The sequence below is a fragment of the Kryptolebias marmoratus genome, linkage group LG1 (genome assembly GCF_001649575.2).
Source record: "Kryptolebias marmoratus isolate JLee-2015 linkage group LG1, ASM164957v2, whole genome shotgun sequence".
NCBI lineage: Eukaryota > Metazoa > Chordata > Actinopteri > Cyprinodontiformes > Rivulidae > Kryptolebias > Kryptolebias marmoratus.
The window spans coordinates 12,270,759-12,287,532 of NC_051430.1; positions in this window are offsets into that span (position 1 = coordinate 12,270,759).

A 16,774-nucleotide genomic window follows, 5' to 3' on the forward strand; every position below is an offset into this window, starting at 1 on the left:
TCGTGCCCCACAATGTTTACGCATTGTGGTGCGAAACGTTTGAAATCACCGGAGGCAGATATGAAGGACTAAATGATCAGTTTAGGAGTCTGCCACCTTTTTTTTTTACACCTTGATCCAGTTTTTCAGGCTGCAATTCTTGCTCTGTTTTCCAGGGGGCACTGTTGAACTGGGAGAGAAGGACACTTCAGCTGTGCAGAGTCTGAACGCATATGAAAGAGAACAAGGCAAATAATCAAACCTTTCCTCAACATTTCATAGACATTTATAACAAATTAAGGGTCAAGGTTCAACCAGGAAGGGCTGATACATGAAAGACAAACTTTCACTTTCTATTAGAGCTAAAATGACAGAACAATTCAAAAAGAAAAGACCAGATAATTACATTTATTTAATCATTTTTATATGGAAACTGATTTTTTTTTTTTTTTTACAAACATGTCTAACTTTGACTGATGTTTACAGCAAATGCAACTACGTTTCTTGTATGTTTCTGAAGTTTTATTAAGCACATTTATTTAAAAAAGCACAGCTGGTAATTTAAACATCTTTTTGTCCCGATTTTTTTTTTCCAGACATAAAGGTCAACGTTGCCTTCCCGAACACCGAATCAATATGTATCGATGTAAGCCCTTTAAGATCTGGCACCTAGATGTGGAAATCAGCTGAAGCACTGAATGAAAGCGGCGCTCGCAGCTGAGGCCACAGCGCTGCCTCCACACGGAGTTCAGCTGCTGTGATGGGCAGATGAGATGGACTGGGCAGATACTAGGATATGACTGGGATGCAGATGAGGCTTTTCGAAGCAGGGAGGTGGGGGGAAGGAGAGAGAGAGAGAGAGAGAGAGAGTGGGGGAGCAGCAGTATGCAGGTGGTGACTGGCTGGTGTTTCTCAGCTGGGCCGGCCGCCAGCTTGGCCTCTAGGTGCCCTGCTTTGAATTCAGCCCTTTGTGCTGCCCTGACGAGGTCAGACAAATTCACATCTCATCGTATGCTGAGATAGCGGTGATACAGGATAATGACTCAGCTGCACTTTTAACTCTGTCACCTCTGCTGTAAAAGAATTGTAATTCTTCAAAGCAGCTGATCATGTGTGCCTTTTCTTTTTCTCTCTCTTTTCAACAAAGCCGCCCTGTTTTAGGAGTCATTTATAAGTCTGTTTATGTTTGCGGGTGATATTTGAGCCACATAAATCAACTTATTGCTCTTCTGCTCGAACAACCTAGCCATAAACGAATAACGCTGACAGATAAGCCTGCTTAAAAAACTTGTGCAGTCACATTGTGAGAGTGCACACGTCTTGTGGAAGGAGCGGTGCATCGGCGGACTGGGCGGTGGCCTACTTAGACCGAGCCAGACGAGTGGACAGGCCCTAATGAGAAGCAGGAGCAGAGAAGTGGGAGCGGTCTGTGGCTCTAGGGAAGGGTCACCCGGGGTTAACTATCAAAGATGAGTGCAAACCTATCCCTGTGGAAAAGAGTCAGAGGAAAACATCACCCTGGACATGCTAAGCTCCCCAAACTGGGAGTTCTTCAGCTTAATTAATCCAAGACTCAATCCTCCCCCTCTGAGCAAAAAAAAAAAAAAAAAAAAAGAAAAGTCTTTGCTTTTCTCAACAGAGGAGTGAGCCATAACACCATAACACACCTAAACATCACGGTCATTTAGCAGTGAAGACATTCTTTAGATGCTGTTGCTCATTCCTGGTGTGTCGCAATGGAAACAGCTTTCATTAGAGTTGATCATTAGCTCATCATTGAAATCTTTCAAGTGTAATTTAGGATCCTTTTTCTTTTCTTTTTTTTTTTTTTATTATTATTTTATTCCAGAACCATCCAGGCCCACCCGCCTTCCACGCCTCCAAAACAACCAAATCATATTTGCAATGTTTTGGATATTTAGTTAAACAATAACTAGAGGAAACACTGTTGCAGATATGGGCAACCGCAGAAGAAGTGGAAAAGTAAATTTATTACTCGGGCTGGAAAGATTTGTGCGGGCACATTGAGAAACACCCAACAAACTTTGGAAACCACACTGTGATCGACGGTTAAAGCCCAAAGGAAAATAAAAACAGATGTGCAAGTCCAGAATTAAGCTCATCAGAAACTGTGGAACAGAAGTTATCGCTAATTTTTACAACATACAGTATTCTACCGTTTTCCAGCAGTTTTCTCCAATTTGTCAAAACTATAAATTCATACTCTGCATTAATCACCACCATTGTCATTTTATTGCCATTCAGGCTTTTTAAATCACTTAGATTTATTTAGCTCATGTCAGCTGTCAGCAGCTGTCAACTTAGGCCTTTTTGTGTAAATCTTTTTTTTTTCTCTCTAAACAATACATGATATGCTCTTAAAATCTAAAAAAAAAAAAAAGGGAGCAAATTGTAAAACTTTGTAAGAGTTCTCCTTTTTATGTGAACAAATCCAGTTAGAATTTGAAGAAGAAGGTGCAGCAAAACAAAGCTTTTATTTTTTAATACCATGCTGCAGCAGCCCAGGCTTCACACTCCCAGCTCCTCGCTTCATCTGAAATTGATCCAGTGTCGTTGTCGTCGTCCCCCCCCTGTTTGACTGTAGAAGTGTCTCCCACAATGAGAACCTTTTGTCACGGCGACACATTAGTTTCCCTCCATTTGTCCAGACAAGGTATTCACCAGTAATGGTCTTGTAATGGCCTACGGATCTGTGGGCCGGAGTGGGGCCCGTGTTATTGGACAGCCGCCTCTTTGACTGACAGCTTGTGTAAATCTGCTGCGAGTGGATCCCGGCCGCTCAATCAGCCGAACTGAACGCGGGACCTCCGAGAAGGAAGCCGATGATAGAGAAAGCGAATGCCTCCTGCGAGAGGATGGGATGTGTCAGCGGGGCTGGAGTCGGTGAGACAGAGAGGACTTTCACTATCTGCTGGAGCTGCCTCAGAGCGTGAGGGGTGCTGTTCAGACATGCAGAGTGCTTTCAACACCTCCTTCAAACTCAAAGCCTTGTAATGGACAAACAGGAATAATCATTAGCTACCTTGCGTAATAGTGTTTTACAATACTTCTTCCTGTATAAAAAGGTGTGAATATTCATGCAGGAGTAATCAACACCCACAGCTTACCTGACAGTTTCCTCTACAGATTGCGAAGTTGTTTCGATCATTTACAGTTTCACATGGTTTTAGGAAGGATTAATCCTGAAACGTAAGCTCTCAGACGTCTCAAATTGGTTTAGCGCGATCGCCGTGATGCCATTTGCTGGTGCATCTTTGTTGTAAACACTAAAGACGGCTGGCACCTGTCACTGCACATGCAGCGCATCATTGGCACCACGGTGTGCTTTGCATATTTATGCTTTAATTGCATCACAACCCTGCACGGTCTATTAATGTTGTTCTGTTCTAATTGCTGGAGTGCCACAAATACGCCATCAGACCTGATTGGGAACAAAGACGAATGCAGCGGGATGGCCTGCAATTCTCAGAAAGGCAGAAGCAAATGAAAAGACTAGTAGTATCATTGTAATTTTCCAGTATGAGCAGTTTGAACCTTATCTAAGTCAAACCAATCTGTGTGTGTGTGTGTGTGTGTGTGTGTGTGTGGGGGGGGGGGGGTGTAGATGCATTAGTTTGGGATTATTCTCTTTGATGACTTTATACCTCCCTGAACGACAATTTAGTGATTTTTATCTCCTGCATCATGCCACACAGTCTGAAAACTTTGGACCGAGTGGATGGAATTCAGTGTTCCCAAGGCAAGTTGACAAGAAATGTCAAGAAGAGACATGCACCATCAAAGGCGACGCCACAGGCAAGGGTTTGTGGGTAGGTTTCTGTGCGATGGCAGCTCTCTGTCAGGGCTTGCTGCCTCCTTCTGCCTCCAGTTCCAAAGCACCTGAAGAAGCAAATCAGGCCAATCCGAAGGTTGACACCTCTGCTGAGGAGCGCCTTTGGATCCTCTATTTGTGGGGGGGATTAATGGAATAAAGAAATGATTGCTGTTTATGGTGGCGGACGGATCAAACACCTGAGCTTGAGTTATGCCCGTTTTTTTTTTTTTTTTTAGATTAACGCAGAGCTTACAGCTGAGTTTACAAACATTTAGAGACTTTTGCCCTTCTGAGCATTTCTACGCCTTTCTTTGTGATGATGCGTCTGTGCCAACAAGCACTTAATCCCTCAAAGCGCTTGCTGACAATAGAAACCAGAAAGTATTGGATGTGATTCAATAATTTATGAATTTAGGAAGGCGTCACTTTTTGTGATAGCAACTCATCAATGAGAAGAGTGTGGGAGTAGAAGAAGGTCTACAGAAAGTTTTAAAAATGAGAAAATGACAATAGCTACACTGTACAAGTGAGATATAAAGAGAAGCAACAGCAAAGACTACAGTGATGTGGCCTTTGTATCAATCAGACATAAAAGAGAATACAACTTTAGCTCATTTGGAAAGAGTTTACTCCAGTAGTTTTTCAATTTATATTGATATGCAATTCTGAAATGCAGGTACGCACTCAATGTCAACAAAACACTCGCCTGAATCCACCAAAAACCCCAAGGAAGCTTCAGCCACGTCACTGACCTACATTAGACTGGCCATGGTCTGTGTTGTTAAACAAATATGGTGGAATCAGACAAACGTAGAGTCGAGATATTTAGGCAGAAATATAAGAGTGATTTTATGGCTACAAAGCATGAAGTATATAGCCTATGAGCTAATAACCTACATTGGTAAACAGCTGAATTAATAAATCAAGAGCTTTCCTCGTCAAACCCACACTTTACTAGATTGTTTTGTACAAACACTTTCTTAAAAATTCAACCTGTTTCTGGTCTCCATCCAATGCTAATTTTACTTTATTTTATCTCAAGATCCTGTTCAGTGGCTGGAGTTGAAAGCAGAGGAACTAGTCAGGTCTTGCTTGTCAGCAAAGGAAGTTAAGGAAGTGTTTTGACTTGAGGTGGGTACACTGAGTCCGATGGCATGTGACGGGGAGGAGGCGAGGAACATGTGAACTCAGATATACTGCCGTCTTGTACTGGGAGTTCGGCAGTTAGCGCCCCAGAGGAAGCACGAGTGCCGCGAGGTTCGCCTGAGTTTGTTTGGACGCACTGCCGCGAAGGTCTGACTGCGGCGAGCAGGAGCTCTGAGAAACCTGAGCCGGGTGCAGAGTCACACATGCGGAGAGAGGTGCACCGGCTGGGGAGAGGGCAGGGCTGAGGCTGGGATTGGAGTAGATATTAGTTCTTGTACAAGAAAAAAAAAAAAAATCACAGTAAATACATGTTCTGCTCTGGTGGCTCCACTTAGCTGACTAACCATAGCATGATCAATATATACTCATAACGACCACTCTGGGAGGTCACGACCTTTGTTGTCCATAGCTGGTTATAATCCTGAGTTAGAACTCATAGATCCTGATCTACTGGAGAGAGGAGAAAAATACACCAAATGAACATTTCCACTGAAGCAATCAGTCAAGGTGCGTACGAAAAATCCCTACTTCTGTTCCATTTTGTTAGCATATCGCTTCACTTTGTTAAATTCATTCACTAAATGTCTGGGCTCTTTTTTTTTATTATTGAAGTTTATTATTTGTCTGTTCAAACCATCAGCATGTTTTCAACTTGTGGCAAAGCCTTAAAGGTCACGCTGTTTTTATTACACTCAACATTTCATCTCTAAATCCATCTTCATTAAACACGAAGGGAGGACAATGGTCTTCCGTGAACCCTCAACACTTAACCTCACCAGGCACGGCAATATTGTAAAAGTGCAAATCTCTCTCCAAAATGGCCCCACAGTTAATAATTAAGCCATGACATTTGGGGGAGACACCAAAAAATCCATATGGTGAGATTTACTAACCTTTTGAAACGCTAGCAAGGGATGGCTGTTAATCCTCTGTTTATTTGGGCCGTTTTGGTCCTTATAATAAAACTGTCAAAACTCACCAAAAGGCCGAGCGGCCACACAAAAGGATGATTGTCTGCTGTTAACTGCAAGAGAGCAGGAGGCTAATCAATGCGCTGCACATCAAAACTATATTCGACAAGCTCAGTCTCCGAGGGGTGGGGGAGAAGAGTTGGACAGAAAGACAGGACAAACAAATGATATTCATATGTAAGAGTATGGATTATTATTGTCATGATGAGCTGATAATCGTGTTGCTTCCTGCTACAGTGGAGAAGGTCACATCGGAGCGGCGTCGCACTGACCTCTGTCTTCTGCGAGTACTGATTATCAAGCGAGAACGGGTCACGGAGCAGGTCAAATGTGGCCCAGTGGTCATTAAATGAGCTCGGAGCAATTGGCGAGTGTGGCGCTCAGCAAACGCTGATTTACAGTTTTAAAAACATCACTGGCAATTACCTAAAATTGGGTATAATTCCCATAAACAAACAGCAATAAAACAGACTTCCATGGCCTAACTTTGAAAGTGACAGACATGAGGTCGAGCTCTATTTTCAGATCAAACGTATATATATATATATATATATATTTTTTTTTTTTAACGTTGTTGACAGTCTTCATGAAGCCGCTCTTTAGAGCCATTCGGTGTATGGGACCTGACAGGAAGTGTGCTTAACGTCGACTTTCTAGCAGTTTGGTTTAGTCCTCGCCGACTGTTGACTTTCAGATTTACTGTCCACGCACAAGTCCGACGGCACACCACAGGTGATTTATAAGCCTCACAGGTGAGTTCTGTCCGAACGCGGATATAAGCACGACTCAGGGCTGGACTTGTCCTGCACGCCAACCTACATCCGGAGGTAATGTTTGTGAGGGGCTCTGCGAACAGAGAACCCCGTCAAAAAACCTTGTGTGCGCTGGGACTGACTGCCTCTTCTCTTCACGTCCATCCACTTCAGGAGAAAAGGGAGTCACTGTAATTCCAAACTTTAACAAGCTTTCAGCCCAGACCTGGTAAAAATCCCTCCTGTTTAAGCAGGCATGTTTTTGGGCTGGGAGGTTGTTTTTTTATTTTATTTTATTTTATTTATTGACACGCTTTGTAAATTACCTGTGAAACCCAAACTAGATTGCACACTTTGTTCCAACTCTTGTGGTTAAAATAATTGCTGCCTTTAACCTCCCTCAGATGTAACAGACGTGAGTCACGTCTCCAGCTTGACGACGAACAAACAAAATTTTTTGTCAGCGTTGTCTCCATGCCAAAAGGCTTTGTTGACGAGTGTGTTTGAGCAAACAAGTATCAATTAGTTGTGTAAGTCATAAAAACAATCAATTCTTCTCATTAGGAAAAACCTGATGGATCTGATATGTAATTGTGTACTTACAGTAAATACCAGACTCACATAAACTATAGTTAGTGTTTATTTGAACAAGGAATAATTTTAAAAACTTCTAATACATAATATGGAAAAAATTATTTTGCATATATTCTCGTAGTTTTGTTTTGTTTGTGTTAATATATTCTAACTCTACCTTCGTAAAAATGTATATCATTCAACCAATTAGCGACACATAATTTTAATTTAAATGTTGGCAAACTTACCTAACACGAAAAACATTAAACTCAAATAAATGGACAAAAGAGAAGTTTCTTAATCTGCAGTTTCAGTAGTGCCAGTAAAAGACGTTAAAAGATATATGTGAGCAAATGACTCAGTTTCTTAAATAACCTATTCAACCTATTTTACCAATAATTTTAGCACCTTAGTAAATATTTTCTATGGACTTCAAGCTATACCTATTTACTATTTAAAAAAAAGACAACAACAAAAAAGAATGTGTTTGAGCAAGACTACACTGTTCCTTTGATCCAAATGTTCTCAGGTCATGAGGGCAACCAAAATGTTGAATTTCAGGCTTCCAAACAACATTTCACAAAGCATAATATCTATGGTCATGGTGGTTATGTTTTACGGTTCTGGCTACACAATATACATCCCAAAAATAATTCATTTTGAGAAGAAACAACGATTTTATCTTACAGGTCTGCTCTGCCTAATGTTATGATTTGACTAGTTTCACTTGGAAAATCTGTTTGTATGAAGAAAGATGTTGTTGGATGGTGAAATCTAGGTGCAGAAATATGCACAGTATTTATAAACCTCTACATGACCGTACCTCAACATTATATTTGTTTAAAGTGTTGTCTTGTAAACTGTCTTCTTTTGACGTTCTCAAATGTTGTTGTTTTTTTTTTTTTTAGGATTTTACCAGGCAATTCCATTGTGAGGTGTTTTGTGAAAAATCCTTAATGGTGTCTGTTTTGTTGTAGGATCTCCAGGAAAAAAAAAGAAACAAAGAAAATCTGTAAACTGTTCTGGAAATAAGACTCATCTCTGAAAAACAAAAAAGTGGCTAAAACTGGATAACACTGATAACTTCCACAAATTGCCTGATGATGTCATGAACACTCAGTTTCATTAAAAAGAAATTGACTTTTTTAATTTATCATCAACAATTATTATGTGGACTGCCCTTTTGAGACCCAAGTTGGCATTTTATCAGTTAGGGTTAGCATTTCTGTTTTATTGGACACATATTAGTGATCCAGTCTCTCTACGGTGATCGTCTGCCTGAGGTCTCCTCTCATTTTCAAGCATTTTTATGACTTTCAACCAAAAACTAACAAGTTTTCTAAATGCTCTTTTTTAAGCCTGAAGTAGATCTGAAAGTTATCATTGTACCTGAGGGTGTAGCTTCTAAACAAACCTAAATTCTTTGAAGTCTTGTTTTGTTGTCAGGATTTAATGAACCTACACCCTGTTAACTTTTGCTCATCCCTTCATCAGTAAAAGCAATGTCAGGCATTTTATTTAAAGACTGATGCACACTTCACTTAAATCCGCTGCAGGAAAAACATTGTTTTTATCTGGATATTTTATCAGCCTTTCAGCGATCGCCACCAATCTTGGGTGTGATTTGTGCGTGTACTCCCCATCCTACGAGAACACCGCTAGCTTGCCTTGAGTCGTTAAGGTTGTGTCCACATTTTCCAGGAAGTCGGTAATAATGGAAATCCAAATTGATACCAATGTTGGTGTGACAGACTAATTATCACACTTAGATGTTTGAGCACGTCATCATACAGGTAAGTGGTATGGCTTTGGAACTGCTCTGCTGTCAGATGAAACAGCAAACTTGTGACGTCCCTTGTCCCTGAGGTTGCAGAAAGTGCAGGACGTCGGATTCCAACACGAAGGGAGGGGCTCCTGAAGGTTAGGAGTGCTGGCTTGTGTTAGACCTTAAGGTCACCATTCCTTCAGCTAATGCCCCTGGCATCACCTTCCTCCTCGACTTCAAACACCCTGGCTACATTCCTAGACCATGTACCAATAAGCACTAATAATGCAGAAAAATGAAAACCAAAACACATGGACTCCAATAGTGGTGAGGATTACCGAGGCATATCCAGGGCTATATCTGCACCCCTGGGCACTGAGAAGTGAATCCCACACTGTCTTTTTCTCAGCAAAAGGAACAAAGGTGGGAGGTGGGAAAACTTTGGGCTCGGAAAGAGAACGAGAGGTTCAAATGGTCATTGCCTCCAAGATGCCAGAGAGTGTGCCGGATGATTGAACCTGAGCCTTCCGTTTTTCCGTTCTTTTTTTTAGTTTTTAATTTTGATACATCAAAAATAGAAAAAGAAAAAAAGCTCAAAGTGAGCAGCACCCAAACATATTGTAGTTGGTTTGCATTTCTTCTTGCGCTCTACTTCAGAGGTTTCCCATCCATCACAGTCGCTTTCTCCCGCCGCACGCGCAGCTCCGCGAGCAACACCTAAAACAGTGGCAGCAGTGTCTCGTGCTTCTGACTGACACAACAAAGCACCACACCGCTGTGAGGGCACGCTCGGATGTTTGGTTCTAACCCCTCACCATGGCCCTGACTGCGGTGTAGCCTCTGATTTGATTATACTCAGGCCCTCAGGGCTCAAAGAGTATGTGTCAGACGTTGGTTAAAAGTCTCCCCTAACAATTAACCACACGGCATGGAAAATGCCCAACGAAAACACCCAAATGCCCCCACCCTCGTTCCCACTGAAGACTGGCTGTGAACTCTTGCGAACCTTGTGAAATCATGAAAAGAAATCTAGACTGTACTGAACCCACAAGTTGTCTGAGTGACTTTGGCCTGGCACGGCAACAATTAATTGGGCCTGGCTCGCTACAAAAAAAAAAAAAAAGAAAAAATGTAATATTGGTCTGCTGTAAATGCATTGTTGAGAAATGACAATTGGGAATGTTAATTACAAGTCCAATAAATCTAAAACAATAGGCATTTTCAAAGAAAAGTCTTGCATTGCTTGCGTTAGGCTGATGGAGTGAGGGTGGAGCCGTTCCCTCCTCAGCTACTGTCTTAGATCCTGCTGTGCTCCCATTAGGCTGCTTGGTTGGATTTTTGCTTTAAATTACCCCTGAATAACAAACCGAAGCCCTCGTGTTTTTTCCATATGCAGGGCAGGAGAAGTCAACAGTTCAAAGTGTAAATGAATCACAAACCTCCGATTGTGTCTCACGTGGAAGATTTCAGGATTTCGGTTATCTAACAGCAATATTGTCACTAGACTCATTTCCTATGTGGTGCCGGAGCGGCAGAGGAGTAAACGTGTGAACAGTGTGCTGAAGGGCGACGCTCGACTGGCTGTGGGTTCGTGTGTCTCCAGCTCAGGTTGCAGGGGAGATGTTTTCATATCGAGGCCACGCTTATAGCTCAGCCTCTTTGGTCGATTCACAGCCAACATGCAGATGAATTTCATTCAGTTTTTTTGGGTGGGTAGTTTGGGGATTAAAGGGCCTGAAAGGGAAACGTCAGAAGTGAGTAAAGAAAAAAGAAACAAAAAAACAGGGCATGGATAAGGACGTGGAGTGTGAACATACAGTGGATGAAACAGTTTACACACCCTGCTAAAAATGAGGAAAAAAAAAAATGAGACTATGATAAAAAAATTCAAAAGCTTTTTTATTATTAATGTGGCATATATCTGTACAATTCAACTGGAAATTTTTTTTTTTTGAAATATAAAAAAAGCTGGTTGCGTGCACCTTAAGACAATAATTTGTATAAAGCATCTTATGAGTTAATTACAGCCTTTAAATTTGTTGGGAAGGAGTTTATCAGCAGGCCACAATATATTAATATTAATATTTGCCCACTTTTCTTTGCTACAAATCTGTCAGATCATCAAATTCAGGTCTAGATTCTGATGTTTTGGAACCTACCTAGTTTTCCTTTGGCTGAACTAATTTTTGTTGATTTGGATGTATGCTTGGGGTCGTTGCCATTTTGCAAAATAAAATCCCTCTTTTTCTTTCAGCTTTCGACCGACACCTGAAGCTATTAGGCCAAAAAAAACAGGTATTTGGAGTTCAGTTTCAGCTGAAGAAAAGGAACCCCACACCATAATGCTGCCACTCCCATGTTTCACTGTGGGAATGGTGTTCTTTTTGTCAATCCACAGTTTTGATCTAGTGCCACACATTTTTGGAAACTGTGATCAAAAAGTTTCACTTCAGGTTCACCAGACCGTAACATACATATACATACTGTGTATAATTTGTCAGTCAAATTTAGCTTAGCCTGAATGCTGTTTTTAAGAAAAGGCTTCCCTATAATGCAGTAACACTGATAATAAAGGTGATTGTTGTCACGTACAGCCAGTACTTGTCAGAAACTCCTGCAGGTCCTCCAGTGCTGCTGTAGGCTTCAGAACAGCCTCCGTCACCAGTTTCCATCTTGTTGTGTCTTTTTTTTTGTCGAACCTCTACTTCTCCAAAAAGTTGTTGTTTCGTATTTTCTCTACTTGTTGATGACTGTCTTCCTATAGATCTCTCCAGCTGAGAAATCATTTGTGCCCAGGAAACTTGTACTTGGACAACTGAGCTTTATTTCAGGTCGACCAGAGTCACTTCATGGCGGCTTTGCTCCTAAAAAGAACGAGGGTGGAATCAAATGAAAAGATGCTTTGTACACATTACTGGTTTCAGGGTGTGCACACTTATGCAGCTGCCTTATTGCATCTTTTTAGGTTTTTTTATATTACCAACTAAAAGATTTTTTTGTTTGTTTAAGGCTATATGCCACATTAAAGATGGGGAAAGTTTTGAAACGATTTATCATGGTCTTTTTTTTTTTTTTTTTTACATTTTAGCATTTTAACTTTTCTCTGCAGACCTTTTGTATCTGTGGTTAACAAAAGACATACTGGGCAATCTTTACATTTGGTTTGCCCCATTCTGCTTCAACTAAATTCCCGTACCTAGTGCTTGAATATTGTAAGGTAAAACCTTGGACAGCACAAAGGCATAATGCAAATGAAATAAGCACACGAGCTGCTAGTACACGGTAAATATTTACTATGCAATTACAAGCTGCAGATATGTTGTCCTTTGGAGTGTCTCTAGAAGTTAACGCTCATGGCTTTTGGATGAGTTAGTGTACGCTGCATTATTTAACAAAATTCAATGAATGAAGATTTTGAAATAGTCTAATGTGGCCTGTTTCCTGTCTGTGCTATAAATCATACAATTCCTGAGATAATTTGTCTGCAAATAACTGACTGAGTGAGCAGTTCACGAGTGGAGAATAAGTAAACTACACAAGGTGCTTTTGTTAGTGTTCAATAATATTAGCTTGGCAACTTTTTCCAGCTGGTTGCCTGATTTTGCAACAGTGCAACCAAAAACCCTAAAAAAAAAAAAAAAAAAAAAAACGATAATTAAAAAAGAATCAAAAGTTCTGAAATGAATCAAGGTTTAAACCCTTTTTGTGTCGTTTGTTTTTTAGTTCTCGATAATATATTTAGCACAGAAACTTGGAGAACCGTGCATTATTTTCCACAGACGTCCAAAACTTCTCGGCTTTCACTCCGGGGCAACACGGTCCTGCACCTGTTTCTGCTGCGCTACGTGAGTCAGCGAGAAACGACAAGAGGCAAGGGAGGATTCAATCTCTTTAATGAAGCAGAGAGATGATTGCCAACATGAATATGTCGGAACAAGATTTATTCAGCCATTAATCATCTATGCAATAAATGTTCCGCAAAGAAAAGAATATGCGCCATCAATTAATTACTGGTTAATGATCACTCAGAAACAAAACATACACAACTGATCCTGTGACTTTTTTTTTTTTTGTGTCATTTAGGACTTCACTGTTCTGTAGCATCAGTGTGACCCTGTTGTGCCTCAGCAGGAAATCTGAGGAGGCTGTTGGTCCATCTGACCAGCTGATCCAAAAAAAAACAAGAATTTAAACGGTGGGAAGACTCTGCCAATATATTTAATCACTGATGTACAATACTGTGCAAAACAATATTGAGTCGTCTCTCATTTCTTTATATTTTTCTTCCAAGGATCCAAACTTTTTTGTCCCTTGGTTTAGTGGTCTAGATCATGATATTTCAGCCTTTTCTGGACTTTGGATATTTTTTCACTCATTTTCAGAAATCATTTTCAGAGGAATGTTTATTGTGTTGGTTTGCTGAGACACTTAACTCTGAACTATGAATCATTCATGCAAGAAAAAGCTTTTTTTTAGGCTCTTTGTTACCAGCAGCCTGTTATAAAGACACAATTTGTCTTGTTTCTTTACTTGAATTCATGAAAAACAGCAACCATAACACAGTTTGACGCATAAAATAGGATTTTAGCACCAAAAAGGTGACTTTTGAAGAACTATCAGCTGAAAACTTGACATACAGACAATGATCAACTGAAGGATGGCGCACATTTTAGCTCCTCTGCCAGGTCTTTAATATTTCGTAAAGACGTCACTTTCAGATACTTTTTACCTCCTGTAGATAGTTTTTATGTCTGGCATTTGGACTTTTGTCCACTTTCCTCATTTATAGGCACACATCGCACACTATGCTGGCATGGTCATAGATTAAGACTGGACAGAAAGTGAGTCAAAAAGCAACTGAAGTCCTAAAAAAAAAAAAAATAGAAAAACGTTTGAAAGATCTTCATAAGACCTGAAGAACTTTCAATCTTTTGAAGGAAAAAAATAAGAAAAATTATTGGTGTTTTAAAACATTAGTACAGTCCTGTATAGTAAATGTCTTTTATCTTTTTATATTGAGTGAAATCTTGAACAATAATCCTTAAACCTGTCATCTTCTCCTTTAGTATGAATCTAACTTAACAGACAAGAGATCTGAAGAACAGCAAAGGTGACATTTTTATACACGCTCTAAAAGGTGCATGATGCTATTTTCTTATTAAAACTAGAATGGATTCCTGTTAAAGTAGCACAGATCATTCTTAAAGGAATAGTTCTGATTTACTGAAAATGTGTTTTGCAGAGTTATGAGTAATCAGTATCTTACCTGCGGTGTTCATCATGCTGAAGTCCTCTCTGGGATGTCGAAGCTAAAAGCTAGTCAGAGCAGGGCCAAAATCAAAGTAAATAATCTTTAAAAAAAAAAAAAAACTCCAGTCCCAAAATTGGATCATGAGAGTGCTTTAAAAAGGTCCAAATTTACACAACTTTTCATTTTTTATTTAGATTGAAGTCTTTTTTGTGAGTGGGTCATTACCAACAATGACTGATGGGAAACTTGTGTTGCAAAACAGAATATATTAATCCCAACTTGTCAGGGAAAGCATCTGATCCAAAACGAATGTGGTATAAAACCTAAAAACTCTGATGTAAATAACAGCTTAGTGCAAAACTGACAACTTGAACTACAATAAAATCTTTCAGAATGGAGAAAAATCTACTTTCAAACTGAACTGAGATCAGACTAGTACCACATGAGGAAAAAAAAATCCTTTGAACAAACATAAATTTTATCAAAGGAAACATTGATAGAGTATGTTTTAGATAGAGTAAGCCACGGTTTGTTGAACATTGCAATTACATATTTAGATCTCTAACTCTAAAAACATTTTAGATCCTTCAAACTAGCGAAATATTTGAAGAAAATCATCAGCAATTTTAAGTTTACCTCAAATGGACGTGTAGTTTGGAACACTAACACACGCTAGTTGACATGTAGGAGAATTTCTGCTTTTAGATGATTTATTCTCACATTTCCCCTTACAGTGTGGGTGGCCGGACCTTCTGTCCTCCTCTCCACCCTGAACACCTCTCTGTAAACTCACCTGGCCTGTCCTGAAAAGGGTGAATTTGAATTGTACTGTCTATTCCCCGCAAACACCGCGCGCGTGTGTGTGCGTAGCAGCCTCGTCCATGTTTACTGTAAATGGGAGTCTTTGTCGTGTCTGTTTAAACAGTCTTCCACACTTTAATCCACGTACAGTGTGCTAGAAACCTGATGCAGACCTGTCCATTGTGCTCGCACACAAAGGCACACAAACACACGTGTGCACAACATTCGCCCTGTTTATCTTTCTTGTGTTTCAGGCAAAGGCTATTAGAATTACTAATAATTTAAAAAAAAAAAGATGTCTGCCTGTTTGTTAATTTATGAACAAGCTGATTAGCTCGACTTGTACACCAGCAGGTGTCTGTCCTCAGATGTGACGCACAACGCCAACGCCCTCTGCGCCTTCGGCTCAGGGCCAGCAGCCTCGATGAGTAAGCCCTGCCATGTCTACGGCTCCAGGAATATATCGAATCACGGGGAACGCCACAAGAGCCGTGGCACCGGTGCAAATACGTGACGGCACAGACAGTAGGCGGGGAGCTCGACAGGCCGCGCTGGGAGCCGTCAGAGAGAGAGACGAAGCTCCCAGATGGTACTTCAAGCAGCCGCCCGACGAGCCCCGGGGTTATAGGTGGGGTTCGCTCTCTGGTTGTGCAGCTGTATCGGTATGTCATCTGAACTCCTCTCACCTCGCCACCCACGGCAGAAAAAAACGTGTCCTCCTCTGTCTCCTCGTTCCCTTTAAGAGCACACTGTCACACACGGGGAGCAGGAGCGTCGGTATTAAGGTCAGCGGCGGAGGAGAAGAGTTCCAGTCAAAGTGGAAACCTGTCTGACTGCGAGTCTACAAGCCCGAGTCAGATTAATACACGACCTGCGAGGCTCTGCCAAACACACTGACATGCATGTGATGGAAGCTCGTCCACCCAGACACAGATAAGAATCCGACTGGAGGTTTCACCACGTAAATGGTCACTGATGGTATTTATTTCATGTTATCAGGTGAAAGACAATGTTTATTCATCAAACCAGTCAACTTTGGTCAATTAGCAACTTTGAACGTTTTTTTTTTTGTTTGTTTTTCTTCTTTTTTGATAAAGCACATCGGACAACAAAAGTTTTATGGTCTGTACGAAATAAATAGCAACTTTGCTCATTTACAGCTTGGCTGAAACAAAAAAAGGGGTTAATCTTCATATTAAAAAAAAAAATGGTATACAGATGAGTTGCGTCACTAACTGCTCAACACAAACAAAACGAACGAAAAGAAAATGCTCTCCTTTTTTTTTAAATAAAGCTTTTCACTTTTAATATGTACCTTCAAGAGCCTGTTATAGTTAAATAAATAGAATGCTTTCCGTTTTTTTTTTTTCGTTTTTTTTTTTTCGTTTTTAACATGCACATCCAATTAGCCTGGGAAAAGTATTTACAGTTCACTGATCCTACTCGTCCACCTAATTCTTTTTTTTTTTCCATCTTTTTTTCTTTTCTTCTCTCCTCTAAGACGCTCCCCGCTCGTCACAAACGCTCATACATACACAAATGTACAGTCACTCCTGCAGACATGCTGCGTCTATTTACTATTAACACAATATCTAAAATCTATGGCAAGTGATCAAAATGCTAACAGTGAGCATGGAAGTCCATGTAGTGTGAAGAAGGAACGGTCCAAACACCACATCTTAATTGGGAGAGGGGGGCGGG